Genomic DNA, 13,387 nt, shown 5'->3' with positions numbered 1-13,387 from the left:
GAAAGTGGAAAGTCCAGTATGCTTGCTTAGTCTGTTTATTATGTTCAAGAAAGTTTCAAACTTTATTACTTATTTCACAGTGCTTAGACATAATGCCAAATACCTTCCAATCAAATCAATTATAGAAAGAAGAAAATCATATCCACCATATTTTCTTATCATACACGGGGTTTTGTTGAATAATCTCTCTCCTAACCCATTCTCCTCATTCCTCCTTCAAAAAGTCTTCTCTACAAGTGTTTAATTTATCTGAAAATTAAATGTGCCCTGCCTTCGTTTAATTTTCTTTATACCTGGATTTTTATTTCTTCCTACAGGCTCAGTTTGAATGGCATCTTCTTAGAGATAGTCTATCAGTCTGGAAATTGAAACACTATGGGGTAATATGGAAAAAAATAATTTAATTATAAAAGTTATATTTTACAGACATGTAGGAGCAGCTGAGAAAGTAAACTGGAAGGAGGGCTCAGAGGATCAAGAAATAGTCACTAATTGTTTTCTCTAAAGTGCTGCTCATGACTGAAAAATCAGAGCTTGCAGGAAAATTGAAATGCCAAGCACATGAAACTGTTACAATGGGACTGGGAAGGCAAACTTATGGTGAGGTCTATGGGCAGATATAGCTACTGTGTAGCTACCATCTCAAGCTATAATTATCCAGGCTCCTATGCCTCTATCTTCTACTGTGTCTAACCATGGCAACATTTAGAGAATAATGGATTGTGTTTCACTCTGGTTTATCCAGATTCCTCAGTTGGATAACTCTAACTAGTATGAAAAAAAGACCCAGGGCCTGACTTAAGCAGGTTGTCTTAGTCCATTCAGGCTGCTATAACAAATCACCTTAGTCTGAGTAACTTATAACAACAGAAATTTATTAATACTTCTCATAGTTCCAGAGGTTGGGAAGTGAAAGATCAAGGAGCTAGCAGACACATAGTCTGGTGAAGGCACATTCCCTTGTGCATCTTGACATGTTGGAAGGAGCAAACACGCTCCCTGAAACCTGTTTTATAAAGGTGCTCATCCCATCCATGAGGGATCCACACTCACAATCTAATAACCTCTCGAAAACCCTACCTCTTAATATTACATTGGTGCAAAAGTAATTGCGGTTTTTGCCATTAAAAATAATTAACTGCAATTACTTTTGCACCAACATAATACCATCAATTTAGGGATTAGCATTTCAACACGCAAATTTTCATGGGACACAAACATTCATAGGACAGGTCAACAACAACAACAACAAAAAACTAACACCGATGACTTCCTCTTCCGTTTATCTCTATCACATAATTTCATTTCATCACAACTTTTATGGCTATCTGAAATCAGGACAAGGACCTATTCTGCTTTGTCTGTTGATGCCTCTGCATACTTAGCAAACTACCTGGCTTATGATAGGTTTTATTTTTTAAATAAATATGCTTTGAAATAATTAATAATGAATGAATGTTTGTATGGAGGATGAGTCAATAAATCAATCAAATACAATTAAAATGAATTTACATTATAGTGCATTAGGAGGTAAGAGCTAGTTTAATTTTCAAATTTATACAAAATGTTGACTTATAGGCTAAATAACCTTTGACAAATTGCAAGATTCCAATAAGTCATTCTTTTCTCTTCTGTGTTGTTACCTGTGAACTCACATTCAATTTACTGCATTTTCTTCTAGTCACCTCATTTATTATCTATTCCACTTTGTATTGCCACCTTTTATATCCCCATTGTCCATGAATTCTGCTGTTTTCATCTATTCATAGCTGTAGAATGTAAAAAAAAAAAAAATCATGTGAACTCATTTGTTGTAAAAGTCCATATGTTGTTGTCCTTATCTTTTGCTTGGGTTTTGCAGAGTATGGTTTAGTTAATGCCAGTTTCTCTAGAAACATATTTTGTACCATCCTATTATGGCCACAATCTATGTATAGAAAAAAGAAAAAAAAAAGTCAAAAAGTAGGCTAGAAAGAAATATGTTGCAAATAGTACATTCCTTTGGTCCTGTATATCATTCACAATTTCTTTTCTTACATTCACACTTCCCCTCCGGTGTCTAAATTCTCCTCCACATTAACTTATTTTCCCTGTTTCGGTATATCAGTGTCCCCATCTGGCCTGTTAAATAGCATGCTCAACAGTGCTATAAAGTTGTATCTTAGTAGCCTGAAATAATCAATTCACTTCTCTGAGGACCTATTTAGCTTCAAGAGAGTAACATAGGCTCCTAGAAGTTGTGTGGTTAAAAAACAAACAGAACAAAATGATGGCTTTTTATTAAATCATATTTTTCTCCAATAGTAGAAATAATTATAATTAAAAACAATAACTTTTGAACCATGAAAATAACAGTAATCTATATTTTCCATTAAACTTTGTTTAACCTTGTATTCAAGGAACCACAGCTTTTAAACAATGCTAGATCATAAGATATGCTCTTTCTGTGTAGCTGTAGGAATTCCAAACTTAAACATTATCTCCTCTCAACATGCTCCTCCTCCAACATTTGTACCAAGAAGCTAATGAAAACAAGATCAATGTCTCAGATACCTGCCAAATAGAAATAAATGAAAATAAAAATTATCTCCTGACTCACAATCCTCTCAGAAAGAAATCATGCAACGGTGGACTTGGACAATTACAGAACTTTCTGATCTTTGAATTGAAGGATGTCTAGAAGAGGCTTCTGAATTAGAAGATGTAAAGTTTAGTCAAACATCACCCTGATCTTGTGAGAAAACATTTTAAATGGTCCATTTTCAAGGCATGATAAATCTAGCCAGCCTGCAGATGTGGCAAAATGCACAGCTCATGCACCTAGAAAGTCACGATAAGTGAACAGAATGTAGAGGAGGGGTCACTCATAAAAGGGAAGAAAGTTGCATTATTGGGAAATTGAAACTTAAGCGAGGATGGGATATATAACCTTATAAGGGGGATAATGCAACTCAGATGATGTCCTGGAAGATTGTAACCCCACAGTACTCAACCAATGAAGAACTGGGGGAGGGCCGTGCATGCTAGAGGATAAATTACCGTCTGTACAGGCATGGGTGTGCCTGCCAACCAGACACCACATCTTGCAAGACCGTCATGAAAAGTCTTGCTTCCACTGTTCTTCTTGACTCTGAGTCCATTCTTTGGGTTTAGACGGGTGATTCCAAACAATGTTTTGGTGTTGAAAGATTAAATTTTCTGGGTCACAAAGTCCAAAATAGAGCGTAATCTTGCTTTATTCCGGGAAATTTTTTGAAAACATATTACATTCGATAAAATTGATTATGCCACTTGACAATTTAATTTAGTATCCTGGCTGATTAAGCCCAGAAAAGAAAACCATTTATTTGAAATGTTCGTAGAATATACAAGCAAACAGTCATACACACATATGCATAAAGAAAAAAATTATACATGACTGGGGAATAAGCTAACATTAAGTGTTATGAAAGGCCAAGGACCACATCTTATTACATGCTTGCCAGTAGGTGTTCAGAGCTAAAATTAAGTCCCAGTCCTGTGCCTTAGTTTCTTTGTTTGTGAAATTCATGTGAGATACCATAATTATAACGTGTCACTGTGTTTGAACATAGGTAATGATCAATAAGTGTTAAGTTATTATTGTTTTTACTTCTTCAACAGTTTCTCTAAATTCCTATATTATGTTCAAGTAATTACTAGACACTGGAATACCTCAATAAATAAAATATATTCCAATAGAAGCAAAATATATTCTAGTAGTATCAGACGGATACGACACACACATACAGATACACATATATGCATATGTGTTTGTGTACTGTATGAGAAAATTACTAGTGATACGGTAGTGATGCATAGCATTTTAAAGTTGTGATGAGGAAATGTATCAATGAGGATTTCATCTTTGAACAAATATTTAAATGAAATGAATGATTGAATCATAGATATGTAAGAAAAAACATTTCAGACCTTTTCATGATAGCATGTTTTGAGCAACAAGGTGCTAGTGTGAGTGAGACTGAGTGAGTGAAGGGGAGAGTAATGGCAAAGGATGTTATCAAACTAGAGGGAGGGAGTCCGTATAGAAATTTGTAGTGCAATGAAAAGATTTAATTTTAAGTGAGCTGCAAAGGCATTTAAAGGCTTGAGGAGAACAGTGTTAGTGTGGGATACACTATTCAAATGTATATCCACTTTGGTTTTTGTTTCTGTTTTAATAGCAGAGTTTAGGGGAAAGGGTGGAAGCACTGAGACCAGAAAACAAACGGAAATAATCTATGTAAAATATGATGATGACTTGGAGCAAGATGTTTATAGTGGAGATGGTGAGATGTGGTAAATTCTGAATATGTTTTTAAAGAAAAAATGACAGAATTTGCTGATGTGGGCATGGAAGTAACAGAATATGGATGCAAGATTAAAAAGAAGACAGAAATGACACTTTGCAGAAAGTAGTACTTGGATGAAGTAACTAGAAGAATGGTATTTAGATGACATAACTAGAAGAATGCTAATCGTTGTAGCTGGAGTAGACTTGAGAAAATAATGCTTGGAGTTTATTGTTGGACATAAATTCAATTTTAAATATCTAGGTAGAGATACTGAATAGAGAAATTGAAATGGGAGTTCAGGTGGTCAAACTTTTTGAGGAAAAACTGGACAAGTTATTTGGATATACAAAAGGGTATTTAAATTTCAAGGCCTGAAGGAGCTATTCAAGTGAAAATATAGATGGAAAAGAAAAAATAAAGGCACATCAATAGGGACCTCTGACATCTAGAGGCCTAGGGTATTAACGTGTTTGAAAAGAGGCAATGAAAAGGAGTAAACCACAATATGTGTAATAATAGAAGACAGCAGTATTCCAGAAATGTTGTGTTGAGTTGAGAAGTATTCAGTAATTTTGTTACATCAAACACTGCAGATAAGGCAACTGAAATTAAGACCAATTTGTTGGGTGCTAGGGCCTTCTCTACCAGCAAGCAAGAGCCAATTGCATGCATTTATTCATGTTCTATGTTCATTGACATCATGTTAAAAACTTGAAATTCACCATGGTTGGAGTATTTACACCATGGAAGTCAGCAGACTCTAGGAGCCAGAGAGAGATTTTTTTCTTCCCTTAAGAGGCATTGTTAAATGTTAACCAACACACCATTGACTAAGACATGACATTGGATCAGGTAATGTATAGGCTACTGGAGACTTTGAGATGAACATTTTCAGTAGAGTATTGAGGGGAAATGCCTCAGTGAAGTGGGTTCAGGAAAAGAAAAAAGGAAGAAAAGCCAGTCATTGAGTATACATAATTCTTTCAAGAAAAATTTAGGTAAAAAGGCAGTAACTAGAACAAAATATGTGTCAAGAAAAATTATTTTATTTTTAAGATGGGAATATAGCACTTAACATGTGTTGTTAAGAGCTGATGAGATTAATTGAGGAGCTAAAGGAGACATAGGACAATGAAGAGAGAAAAAAAATGTTGAAATTACAACTTTGCAAAAAGGATGGAAATATAGTGGTCAAGTAGAAGAGTTATTTAAAGAAGAGTATGGACTTCTGATCCATGACAATAGGGAAGAACGTAGAGTATATGGTTAACAACATGCTGGGGAAATTTTGTTTATGACTGTTTCTTTTTCCAGAGTGAAATCAGCAGCTGGAAATGAGAATGGGCAGAAAGCAGCTAGAGTTGTGAAGCTAAAGGATGAGATGGGAAGAAATAGGTTAATGAATAACTAGGAAAATGTTAAAGGTCCCCCTAGCAGGACTAAGGGTCCCTTGATTCTAATAGTCATGATATTAAAATAAAGCCAGTAAACAGGACTGGCTTTCTCCGGCAACAATTGACTCTAGGAACAGGCAAAGAATTGTATCTACCAGTGGGTCGCATAAAGGAAAGCATGGCTGTGATAATGGAACTGATAATGCAAAAGACAGATTAAAATATGAACTATGGAATCAAAGCTAATTAAGGAGGGAAATGAGAACATTATGAAGATGAGGAGAACTTAAATGGTGAAGTATTTCAATGGAGTCCAAAGGAGTATGTTTGAACCACTTAAGGGATAGATAAGTATTAAAAATTCAGCTTCGTGAAATTATATGTATGGAGTTGTTAAAGAAACTGAGGTCTAGTTATTGAGATATTGCATTATTGAAAAAAAATATATGTTGTTTGCAAGCACTAAGAATTAGGACAGAAAGAGTTTTTACTAAAATTAAAATGCAAGGAACTGAAATCTACAAACATTGAGAGAAATTGAGCTGGGCCAGATATTGACTGCAAAGAGAGAGGTAACTAAAACCACTATGAGATATCATTTCACACTCACTATAATGGCTATATTAAAAAAAGACAGATACTGTTGATGTTGCTGTGAAGAAATGAAACTCTCATGCCTTGCTTGTGGAAATGGGAAGTGATATAACCACATTGCAAAACAGTTTGACAATTTAAAAAATACTAAACAAATTTACTCAATTATCAAGAAATTTCACACCTAGGTTTATACTTCAGTGAAATAAAAACATATGTCCAAATAAAGTCTTGGAAGCAAATGGAGACACTAAAATTATTCAAAATAACCAATGTGTTTAAAATATCCCAATAGCCAGCAATTGGTGAATGGATCAAGAAAGTTGGTACATCACTACAGTGAACTACTATACATCTATGAAAAGGAATGAAATACTGATACATACTCTGTCATGTGTAAACCTGATGAATACTATGCTAATTGTAGGAAGACTGGCAGAAAAGATCACGTGTTTTATCAGTCCATTTATACAAAATGTTCATACAATCAAATTTATGGAGACAAAAATAGATTAGTGGTTGACTGAGTCTGGCATAGGAAAGAATATCAGTTGTTAACAAGCATGAGGAATCTTACTTGTTGCACAATGCATTAAATTTACTAAATAATTTCCACAATTATATAATTGTACACTTAAAATGGATGAATTTTATAGTATGATAATTATACCTTAATTAAATTATTTAAAAATGATAGCTAAGATGGTTTTAAAAAGGAGGGTAACAGTGTTTTTGTTTTGTTTTGTTTTGTTTTGCTTTGTTTTTTTGGTAACATAAGAGTCAAGAATGTGTAGGGTTTTTTTGTTTGTTTGTTTTACTTTTTTTGGTTGGGGTGGGGTAGGGAGAAGGAAAGGAGACTGGTATGGAAGCAGCAATGAGAAGAGGGTACTCTACTGTACTTCTAATTCCATGCTGTGGGAGAAAGAAAAAAAAATCATTTACTACTGGAAAGATTCAGTGTCCTCAAAGTAGAGATAGCAATCAGAGCAAGAAAGTAAAAAGAAGATTCAGAGAAAGGATTGAGAATATACTGTATTTTGCTAGTGATTAAGAGCATTTCAAAGGGTACACCAGAAGTGCTTCAAGAGCTGAAAAGGCATGAGGGAATGGATCAGAAAAGGGGATAGAGGTACAGAGCTTAAAAGGTGTGAGGATCCAGAATGACCTGTGAGTCCTGTTTTACCTTGGTAGTTGATACAAACCAAAATAAAGAGTATCATGAACTGTAAAGACTCTGAAATTCTACACTTATTGCAAGCAAACAAGTTAGCCCATTACTGTTTTCTGAATGCTGGCAGAAGACGTTAGATTTCTGCATGAGAAACAAAGGATTTTTTAACTCAAAGTACAGCAAGCAGCATGCACTTCATATTCATGATGGTTTCTCTTGATGCAAGTAGAAACTGTGCATGCAGTGTTTGCATCACAAATAAGAAACACCAGTATTAAGGAAACCAAATTGTTTATATTTGACAACAAGTTAACCTGCATTGATTTTTACCTGGAAAAGACATTACACTAGATAATAAGTGAATCTGCCCTCTGATTTGGAAGGTAACGTGGTATCTGTCTTCAAAGGCTGTTTGCTGTAGAAACATCAAACAGTCTACAACAAATATTTTCAGTGCCTCTACTCACAAGACATGCCGAAACACAAGAGATCCATGGAGACTGTCCCAAAAAATGGCAAAACAAAATTGATCCTTGTGGTTTCAATCTACTGTAATAGTAAGACAATGAACTACTGGAGAAATACAGTGAGTGGTAGAGGGCTCTTGTGCACTAATTTATCTTAGATTTGTGGAATTTTCAGCAAAGGTCTTGTTGGATGCTCTGAGGTTCTTTCTAATGCATACAAATTACAAATTTACCCAGTTCTCAGACTAATGTGAAGATTAAGAAGTATTAGATTATTATTTTAAAATGTCCACTTTTCCCTCAGTTTCATAGATGAAACTTTTTCACTTCTTTGATGATGGATTAAGCTTTATGACTTTCTTTGACACAAATGGTACACTTACAGACCTACGTAGACATAAGGGGATATTTAAACTGTGCTTGTACATTGGTCTTACTCTTTTTCAGTCTGTATTAACTCCATGGAAAGAACATGGACAATCCAGTTAAGGACACCCTGGATGAGCTGGATGAACCAACCCACAGTGGCAAAAGTGGAATTTAGCTGAGACCAGCAGAGCTACCCAGACTAGCTAAGCCAGATCAGTCAACTGCTACCAAACTGCCAATGGGTAAGACTAAATGATATGTGTGCGTGTGTTTTTAAGTAATTGAATTTAGGGTGCTTTTATTTTTTTGGCAATAGATAAATAATATACAGCGTTAATTCAGAAAAATAAATTTTGACTGATAGAAGTAAGTATGTTTGGTAAAAGGCAGAAGATTTATATGACCTGAAGAGAAACCAGAGTCTAAGTAAATACTTTTGGAACATGGGACACCAAAGTGAAGTGCATTTTGCAACAGGGATCACGGAGGTGTCTGTGTGTTTGCTCATGTGACAAGCAGCTTGGGAGCAGGAATTTGCAGAAGAGTCTAGTCATCTAAGTATGCCTTCAGCGATTCAGGCTCTTCGAATTCCAAAATCCTTAGCGATTTTTAGTTTGTTTCAGGTTGGCAAAAGGCTGCATCACAACTCTATTATTGTTATTTAGCATGACTAATAATATTTAACATTATTTAAAAACATCAATAATTATATAATAATAGTGAGACTATAATTATTAGACTTAATAACATTGTAAACAGATTCATAGATGTAATTACAACTTCATGTACAGCTTGTGTTTGACTCATAAAACCCTGAACTTAACAAAATCTGTGTAAATGAAACAATATCTTAAGAATCAGAGTCTGGGATTATTTCTTTTTTAATTAAATAATGATTCATTTTTAACATAGATAATTTGATTAAGAAGTGTTTTTCTTTTGCAGATGTTATAATTAATAATTTGTTGATATTCATAAATATTTATTTACTACCACATCATATAAATGGGACTCCATATGGAACCCCACACATAAACAATATATAAGAAAACAAACAAAAAAATGCCCAATGTCCCATGTGTGAAGTGAAAATTTTATTTTCCACAGAGGTAGTTTTATATGGTGTTTTCTACAGTTGAAATTATATATGTATATAAAATATATATATAATTTGTATATATATAATATGTGTGTATATATATATATATACACTTTTTTTTTTTTTTTTTAAACAGGGTCTTACTCTGTCACACTGGCTGGAGTGCAGTGGTGTGATCATAGCAAACTGCAGCCTCAACCTCCTGGGCTCAAGTGATCCTCCCACCTCGGCCTGTCAAGTAGCTGGGATTATGGGTTCATGCCACCATGTCCAGCTAACTTTTGTATTTTTTGTATAGATGGGGTTTTGCCATGTTGCCCAGGCTGCTCTCAAATTCCTGGGCTCAAGTGATTCACCTGCCTCAGCCTCCCAAAGTGTTAGGATTACAGGCATAAGCCACTGTGCCCTGTGAAATACTAATCATTTTTATCGTCTTTTACCTATGCGAAGACAGTATGATCTGAAATGAAAACAGGCAACATTTATTATGCATTTTATATAAACAACCATTTCCTGAGTTTCACATTTACAAATTAGATATTCACTTATGGAAAGGAAAGAGAGAAACAAACACAAATTTTGTATCTGATGCAGCATTGTTATCTCATTTAAGCCTTATAAAAGCCCATTAATTTATTGTTAAATATTAAAATATTGTCCATTTTTAATTTGGGAGAGGTAGTCATAACTGTTGTAACTTGGCCGTGGTCAAAAATATACATCATTCAAAATTGCTCCCTGAATCAAAAACCCCTTCTATATTTTTATTTAAAGGTATTCATTTTCTACAACAAATATACAGATTAATTATGCTGCATTTTTTTTTTTTACAAGAATATCAACTTGCTACTGGCTGGGTGCAGTGGCTCATCCCCATAATCCCAGCACTTTGAGAGACTGAGGTGAGAGGATCACTTCAGACTGGGAGTTTGAGAACAGCCTGGGTAACATAGTAGTCTCTGCAAAAAAACTTTAAATATTAGTTTGGCATGGTGGTGCACACCTGTAGTTCCAACTACTTAGGAAGCTGAAGCAGGAGGATTGCTTGAATTTCGGATTTCAAGGCTGCAGCAAGCTATGATTGTGCCACTGCACTCCAGCCTGGATAACAGAGCAAGACTCTGTCTCTATTTAAAAATATATATCTATATATTTAATTATTATTGTCATAGGGGTCATGCAAGCTGGAATAATCATTGTACATGTGCAAATTTAGCCACTATTAACTTTTGTTTATTTTGTATCTAAAATTTGTCTTATTTTATAATAATACAACATTAAAAACAATCTGTAAAAAAGTAGTCTCCTAGATTTAACATTTTGGTGATTGAAATTGGATGAACTGAGAGAATCAAAGATAGTGGGACTCAGAATAAAATTTCTAATTGATGATGGAAACAAAAATGTTTGGAAGAGTAAAAAATGTGTGTATATATGTGTGTGTATATATGTGTGTGTATATATGTGTGTAATTTTGGCATGAAATGTTCTTACTGTATTTATACATATGCAGGAAGCATATTTCTGCAATGTCATCATGGACTACAAGTGGAGATAAGGCACAGGTAAGTTTAATACCAGCTTAGAAATATTTCCACTCCTGGTGAAATGACTAAAACATTAGTTCCTTAAATAATAATCTCTGAAAGTATGACATTAGATTCCAGTATGACAACTATCTGATGCACTTCACCCTTCTTGGTACTTGATTTACTCTATTTCTGCCAACATTGTGTCTAAGTGAGACTAAAGGCTTTGATTTTGAATCTCTCCTGAAGTTAGAGTAAAAGGGCTAAGATAAAGGTAACCCGATTCTTAGGGCACTCGCTTAAATTCTTGCGATATATCAAAACATCATTTTGTAGTTGTTGTTCAGATGGATGTTAAAGGAACTAAGAGCCTGGAGTGAACATAGGGTTCCCAAGAGAGTAAGTAAATACAGCAATTGCAAATGTGCAGCGTTCTGAGGGGTGGACTTGTGCCAGTTAGATTTTAGTTTTTGTGAGTCTATGGAAGCTCACAGTATAAATGAAGAGGAAGGATAATACAGAAAGAAATATCAGACAGTAAACACTACAAGGAGAAAATGGAGAACTGACCAGTGAAAAAATAAAAATGCCCTTAAAAGTTTAAGCGTTGAAATCATTTATATGATTACCCTTTAACCCTCTCAAATCAAGGTCAAAGGAGCAGCTTAGTTACTACTATTTAATTGTTTCGCGCTACTTTTTCCGATCTCAGTATCTTTTAAAGCAGCTGTGTCCAGCCCTTTAAACGTGAGGACATTTTTGCTTATTTGTGATGGAGGATATCATGAAAATGATGCATGGACTTTTTTTTTCTTTTTTTTTTAAGCTCATCAGCTATAGTTAGTGTTAGTGTATTTTATGTATGGCCCAAGACAGTTCTTCCAACATGGCCAATGGAAGCCGAAAGGTTGGACACTCATGTTTTAAAGCATACACTTACAGCTATATATGACAAGACCAGCTCACTGTATGTATGATAACTTTTGGAATCTAGTTACCAATCCAGTTGCAGTTTTTGGTATTATAATTATTTGTTCCTTCATTTAAAGATACTCCAATGTTACAGATGCTCCAAGATCCAGTGTGACAAAATACCAAAAATTGTCAATTTCTTGTAAACAGTTAGAAGCATAATAGCTATTTTAAAGATTTAATCAGGCCCACAAAAATAATTAAAAGAGAGAATTAGCAAAAGTAAAATTCTGAATTCAAGTTATCCCTTCAATGATATGCTTGGAATTAATAAATTCTTCCTCTATATATGTGGCCAACCTAATGGCCAACACATTATCAGAAATTCAAGAAAATCTTGAAAATTTGGAATCAGATAATATGTCACTGACTGGTGACTTTTCAGGAAAAGAAAACAGCAAAGGCATGCTATTGACCTTTTATATATAGTAACATTTCTATTATGATCTGACTTCAATAAGCCCACATTGACATAGGGTCATTATGATGTTGCAGGAAAAGCTACCTTTTAAAGTACTCTCTCTATTGCTTATTTCTTTAAAAAATCACCTATAGCTTCTAAAAAAAAAAAAAACACAAAAATTTTTTATGTTGAATTTCCCTGTGCTACAAACATCATCCTTGGGTTCATTTGGTAATGAATATGGCATAGTATCCACACTATTATATTAAAATAGCTGTAAAACAATAGTAAATGAAAAGAAGTAATAAGATAGCTATATGCATGATTCTATCACACATCATCTGTCATTTAACATGTATAAATCTATACAATTTGTAAAGTAAAGAATCATTGCAAAATTCTACGCTTTCCCATAACACCAGCAATGAATTTTGCTAAGTGAGAGAAGATCAAAAGCACCCTTTAAGATTTGCATCTACTGCTTTTGCCTTTATCAAATTGAAGTGTTTCTCTCCTATAGTATGTCTTTATGTGCCCTCTTCACCCTTTCCATTGGCTTTTATTCCTGTGGTTTTTAGACTTCACTCTCTATGAAACAACGTTCCTTTCAGTACTGTTTTCAGTACTGTTGTCTTGCTTCAATCGTAATTTCTAAGAATTGTGCTTTTGAAATTTCTAATTGAAATAGTAAAATGTGTTTTAGTTATAAATAAGAAAAAATATAGTACCTTGTACTGAATATTTTCTATATTTTTGGGTTTGATATTTTTCAATGCTAGATTAATGCAGGAAGGGTAGAGAGAGTCAGAAAAGAATTAATGATGTAAAATAATTCATAATATACATTGTTATTCCTAGTTCTATTTTTGTCACTTTTGATACTGAAAGGAAGGTGTGTGCTTTCAAATTCAGTTATACTTGGAGCGTAAAGCTGTTGCGGGGTTGAAAAAAAGCATTCATCAATATCCTGGGGACGCATGCTTACTTCACTTTGGTTTAAACTAACATTGAAATCTAACATTTATCATGGAACAACTGAGAATCTGGAAAACTCCATATAAAATATCAGCCACAGA

Source organism: Papio anubis, chromosome 15 (assembly GCF_008728515.1).
Source record: "Papio anubis isolate 15944 chromosome 15, Panubis1.0, whole genome shotgun sequence".
Taxonomy (NCBI): Eukaryota; Metazoa; Chordata; class Mammalia; order Primates; family Cercopithecidae; genus Papio; species Papio anubis.
This window is presented reverse-complemented; position numbering follows the sequence as displayed.